Consider the following 5,363-nt stretch of genomic DNA (forward strand, 5'->3'; position numbering starts at 1 on the left):
TCTGTGTGTATGTGTGTGTCTGTGTGTGTGTCTGTGTATGTCTGTGTGTGTCTGTATGTGTGTGTGTCTGTGTGTATGTGTGTGTCTGTGTGTGTATGTGTGTATCTGTGTGTGTCTGTGTGTGTCTGTGTGTATGTGTATGTGTCTGTGTATATGTGTATGTCTGTGTGTATGTGTATGTCTGTGTGTATATGTGTGTCTGTGTGTATGTGTATATGTGTGTGTCTGTGTATGTCTGTGTGTCTGTGTGTGTGTCTGTGTGTATGTATGTGTGTCTGTGTGTATGTGTGTGTCTGTGTGTATATGTGTGTCTGTGTGTCTGTGTATATGTGTGTGTCTGTGTATATCTGTGTGTATGTGTGTGTGTCTGTGTGTATATGTGTGTCTGTGTGTATGTGTGTGTGTGTGCGTGACGCCTAGCAGGAGAGGAAGAACAGGTTTGGTAGATGGGCCAAGTGCCCTGATTCAGATTAGACCTAACAAACTCATATGGCTGCCCCACAGCACTACCCTGCGTTGGGGTGGAATCCAGGACCGTGAACACAAGTCTACCCCGGAGCTACACTTTCACCCTTCATTGAGGGGTCTAAATGTTGTTTTTTTTGTTTGTTTTTTTTGTTTTTTTTTTTTTTAGAGATTAAGAACTTGACCCCTCTATTCTGACCAATGAAAGCAAGATTAACTGGGCATGAGGAATAAAGAGACCTTGATATTCCATCCTTTGAGTTACAGTGAGGTCAGCTGGGCCAGGAAAGAGTTGGAGTGGGATGATTAGGAAGGGCTCAGGATCACTCAAAGCCTAGTCCACTTAGTTCTTGTATTGGAACGGCTCATCGCCAGTCTTGTTGAGAAGGCAAGTGCGGACAATGGCCTCTGTCACGGTAAAAGGGGTCACAGTTGGCAGAAGGGCGACGGTCTTCAAAGTAGCCCCTCTTCTCCTGGCCGACAGTCCGGGGACTGTGGTCGGCAACGCCAGCAGAAAAGTCGTTGATGTTGGAGGTTTCATGGAATCCAGTCAGGCGCTGGGCATTGTCCACCCCCCTTGGGATCAGAGGCGTGAATGTGGTACTGGTGCCGCTTGCTTAGTTTCTCAATGGCCTCCTAGATCTACTTCAGACGGGTCTCCTCCCGCATGGCCTTGGTGCTAAAGTTGGTATGGCAGCCGGCACCGTTCCAGTTCCCAGGGATGGGCTTGGGATCAAAGGTTGCTATCACCCCAAAGTCTTCACATACACGATGCAAGATGAAATGGGCCACCCAGAGATGATCTCCCATGTGGATTCCTTCACAGGGTCCTATTTGGAATTCCCACTGGGCAGGCATGACCTCGGCATTTGTTCCTGTAATCTTGACTCCAGCAGACAAGCAGGCCAGGTAGTGAGCCTCCACGATGTCCCTGGCATAGGCTTTGTCTGCTCCCACACCACAGTAATATGGACCTTGGGGCCCAGGAAGCCATTGGAAGGCCAACCAAAAGGGTGTCCGTCTGTTCCCATGAGAGTATATTCCTGCTCCATTCCAAACCAGGGGTGCTGGTTGCTCACCATGTCCATTATCCGTTTACAGGTGTGTCTTAGATTGGTCCTGCAGGCTTCCGGTTGTACTTGAAAACTTCACAGAACACTAACTTGTTGGGCTCTTTGCGAAAGAGGTCCCGGAACATGGCGACCTGCCTGAGATACATGTCACTGTTGGAGCCCTCAGACTGAAAGGTACTAGAGCCGTGGAAATTCCACTTGGGTAATTCTTCGACACGCTTGAGCTCGCAGTTCAGGGTTGGGTCTTGCAGCGCAGCCCTTCGCCGGTCCCATCAACCCAGATATACATAGCCTGGACTTTCTCACCCTGGGGCAGGGACATGTACATTTGCTTGATGCTTTCGTTCAGGTGGGAACTTGCTGAGGTGGCCATGGTGGAAGATGTTCTTAGTGGTGGCCGGCGGGATGATGGATGGGTGGACAGCCCACGAGAGCGAGGCGAAGAGAGCGGAGAGGAGATGGGTGTGGGGCTCAGTCCGTGCGCTCAACTCCCATTCTCGGCTCTGCCTAAATGTTTTAAAATTAGAATACACACACATGGGGCTGGAGAGAGCGCCATGGTTAAGAGCACTTGTCTTTGTAGAGGACTTGGGTTTGGCTCCTAGCACCCACACAGTGGTTTTTATAAACATCTGGACTCCAGCTTCAGGGGAGCTGACCCCTCTTCTGACCTTTGTCGGGAGCCGGATGTTCATGCGGTGCAGATACACATGCAGGCAAACACTCACACGCACATGTGTGTATAATACACATATATGTGTCTTTTCATAGAATGGAATAACAATATTTATTTTGTCATACAGGATGTATTCTGGTATATCTTACTTTATCATATGCTTTTTACCGAAAACATAATTTTTATTTCATTTTTTCCATGTGTGTGCATGTTGTATGGAGGTCAGAGGTCAATCTCAAGCTTTGTTCTCCAGGATTCCCCCCTCTTTTTAAGATTTTCTTCTTTTATTTTGTGTGTATGGATGTTTTGTATGCATGTATGTTATATGTACCACATGGAGGTCAGAAGAGGGTGTCAGATCCCCTGGAACTGGAGTTATGGATGGTTGTGAGCCATCATGTGGGTGCTGGAACTAAAGCCTGGGTCCTCTGCAAGAGCAACAAGTGCTCTAAGCCCCAGAGACATCCTTCTAGTCCCATTTATTTTGTCATTTTTGAGACAGGGTCTCACTGGCCTGGAGCTGACTAAATTGTGAGCTGACCAGGTAGGTAGCCCCACAGATTTACTTGTCTCTGTCTGCAGTGCTGGAATTACAAGCGGGTGCTACCATGCTGGCTTCTTACATAGGATCTGGGATCAAACTCAGGACCGCGTGCTTGTGTAGCAAGTACTTTACCAGCTGAGCCAAGTCCCCAGGCCCTGGAAAACACACTTTGGCATGCGCCTTTACCTACTGAGCCGCCCTGCTAGCCCACAAAAGCATACACATACAGCCTACTTTTTTGGTATGTTCATCAGTTTGGAAAAAATCCTGCTTTAAAAAAAGAGATAAAGGAAAACCAAACCAAAACATTGTTTTAGGAGCACACAAACGGGGCTGGACGGGGGATGCTTCCTGGGGGGAGGAGTAGCATTCAGGTGGGGAAAACTGTGTAAGATGTCCGGGGAGGGAGCTAAAGGGGTGGGGTGGGAACCCCCTTGTACCTGGTGGTTTCTGTAGCTCTGCCTTTCCCGTCGCTCACTTACCTGGGCTGCCAGCCCTTTAGTATGGCCTTGAGTGTAAATCATTTATCTCTAGCAGAGGCACGGGAAGGCCTCAGCTGCGGAAGTGTGTGGGAAGGGCTGGGAGATCTTTAGGCCTTCAGAAAGTGGGCCATGGGGAGAAGGCTGTCAGCCTGGCAGGGGTCTGTAGGCCCAGAGCAACACACTGTGCTCTGTCATCCGGTGATACACCCTGAGGTGTCAGCAGCAGCACCTCAGCTGGTCCTCACCAGGCCTTCAGCAGAACAGCCCACCTGGGACCTGGGAGTTCTGCAGTTCTAATCTCTCTGCTCCCGGGCACAGTGTGCTCTCCTGGCTCACGCAGGCCTGCAAGGAACTTGTCCCCACACAGGTGGGGTCCATGCCAGAAAGGGGCACTAACTCCTGGGACATGCTTGGGGCTTCTTCCACATGGGTTAGACTTGATTTTGACATCCCTTGTAAAGGAAATCTCTGGGGAGAGAACTCTGCTCCGCTCTAGTGGGAACCTCGTTGGAGACTTCCTACAGACCAGGAGGGGTCTTTTTTGTTTCTTTGTTTCTTTCTTTGTTTGTTTGTTTGTTTTTTTCGAGACAGGGTTTCGCTGTAGTTTTGGAGCCTGTCCTGGAACTAGCTCTTGTAGACCAGGCTGGTCTCCAACTCACAGAGATCGCCTGCCTCCGCCTCCTGAGTGCTGGATTTAAAGGCGTGCGCCACCACTGCCCTGCAGGAAGTGTCGTTTTTATGGAAACTACAGTGTCCAACGGGGCTTGCACTAAAATGAACTTCCTATTGAGGACAAACATATACCTTCTTTGTGGAAGGCGGCCAAGAGGGTGTATACTCGGAGAGGCCAAACTCGAATCTTTCATCCGTTAACTTGTCAATATTAATGACAACTTCCTGTATGCCAGTATGCTAGATGGAATCACGTGTGAGGATGATGTATACAAAAATTCGTTGCCACCATGACCTGATCAGAAGGAACCTCTCACTAGCCTCAACCTAGGCTGGCCGCTGCCAAGATTAAAGTAGGATAGGAGGGGGCGCTGAGCCCAAGGCGAGCTTGACTCTGCTGGAGCGAGGCAGAGGCTGGAAGGTCGCCTTGCTTAAGAAGCAGCCCGGGCTCTGCGCCACCCGCCCTGCCGACCGCTACCCCAGCAAACCGCGTGGGGAAGCCGCGTCCCTGCCCGTGACCTTTTTGTCCTCGTCACGTCCTCGGACCTTAGCAACTGTGTGCACTGTGGCCCCGCTGCTGAGCTGCTCCGGCGTCAGCAGGTGGCGCCCGGAGGCTCCATCCCTGGGTCCCAAGAAGGCAGGTTTCTCTTGAGCCTACTGGAGCTCCGAATACAGCTTCTGCGACTCCTTGGCTTCCCGGAAGCCCCTCCAGACAGCTCCAGACAGCTCTTGTACTTGAACATTCATGGCGAGTCCCTGAGCCCACACGACCCCACTCCAATTTCCCAAGAAAAGATTGTGTTAACTCTTTTCCATGATTCTCAAAAGGAACAAAAAATTTTAGAAGTGTGTGCTCATGTAAGGGTTATTAAAAAAAAAAAATCTTATGACATATGACTGAAAATCTCCTTTGCCCCCACGCCAAGCATGTGGAACAAGGAGGATAGGTTCTGGGTCATTATGGCTATATAGCCAGTTCAAGGCTTGGTTTGCAGTTTTTTTTAAGGCTGGGGCGTGGTTCTGTGGTAGAATTGCTTGCTTTGCATTCCCAAGGCCCTGAGTTCAGTATCCAGCATGGGAAACTAGATTTTGTTTTTTTGTTGTTTGTTTCATTGACACCCCCCCCCCATTTTTCTGTTTTTGCCTTGGTTTCCCAAGTGCTAGGATTACAGGCATACATCACTACAATGACGTATCCCTATTTAAAATATGAATTTTTGGTGGGTGTGGGAATGCATACCTGTAATTACAGCACTTGGGAGGCAGAGGCAGGTGGATCTCTGTGAGTTAGAGACCAGCCTGGTCTACAGAATTAGTTCCAGGATAGCACAGAGAAACCCTGTCTCGAAAACCAAAAAACAGGCCGGGCGGTGGTGGCGCACGCCTTTAATCCCAGCACTTGGGAGGCAGAGGCAGGCGGATCTCTGTGAGTTCGAGACCAGCCTGGTCTA

At 49.8% G+C, this 5,363-nt stretch overlaps 1 pseudogene; it reads right to left on the minus strand.

Moving 5' to 3' along the window:
• Positions 1–636: 636 nt before the first annotated feature.
• Positions 637–1,914, minus strand: LOC101995852 (annotated as a pseudogene).
• Between the last annotated feature and the right edge of the window lie 3,449 nt (positions 1,915–5,363).

Source organism: Microtus ochrogaster, chromosome 15, assembly GCF_000317375.1.
Source record: "Microtus ochrogaster isolate Prairie Vole_2 chromosome 15, MicOch1.0, whole genome shotgun sequence".
Taxonomy (NCBI): Eukaryota; Metazoa; Chordata; class Mammalia; order Rodentia; family Cricetidae; genus Microtus; species Microtus ochrogaster.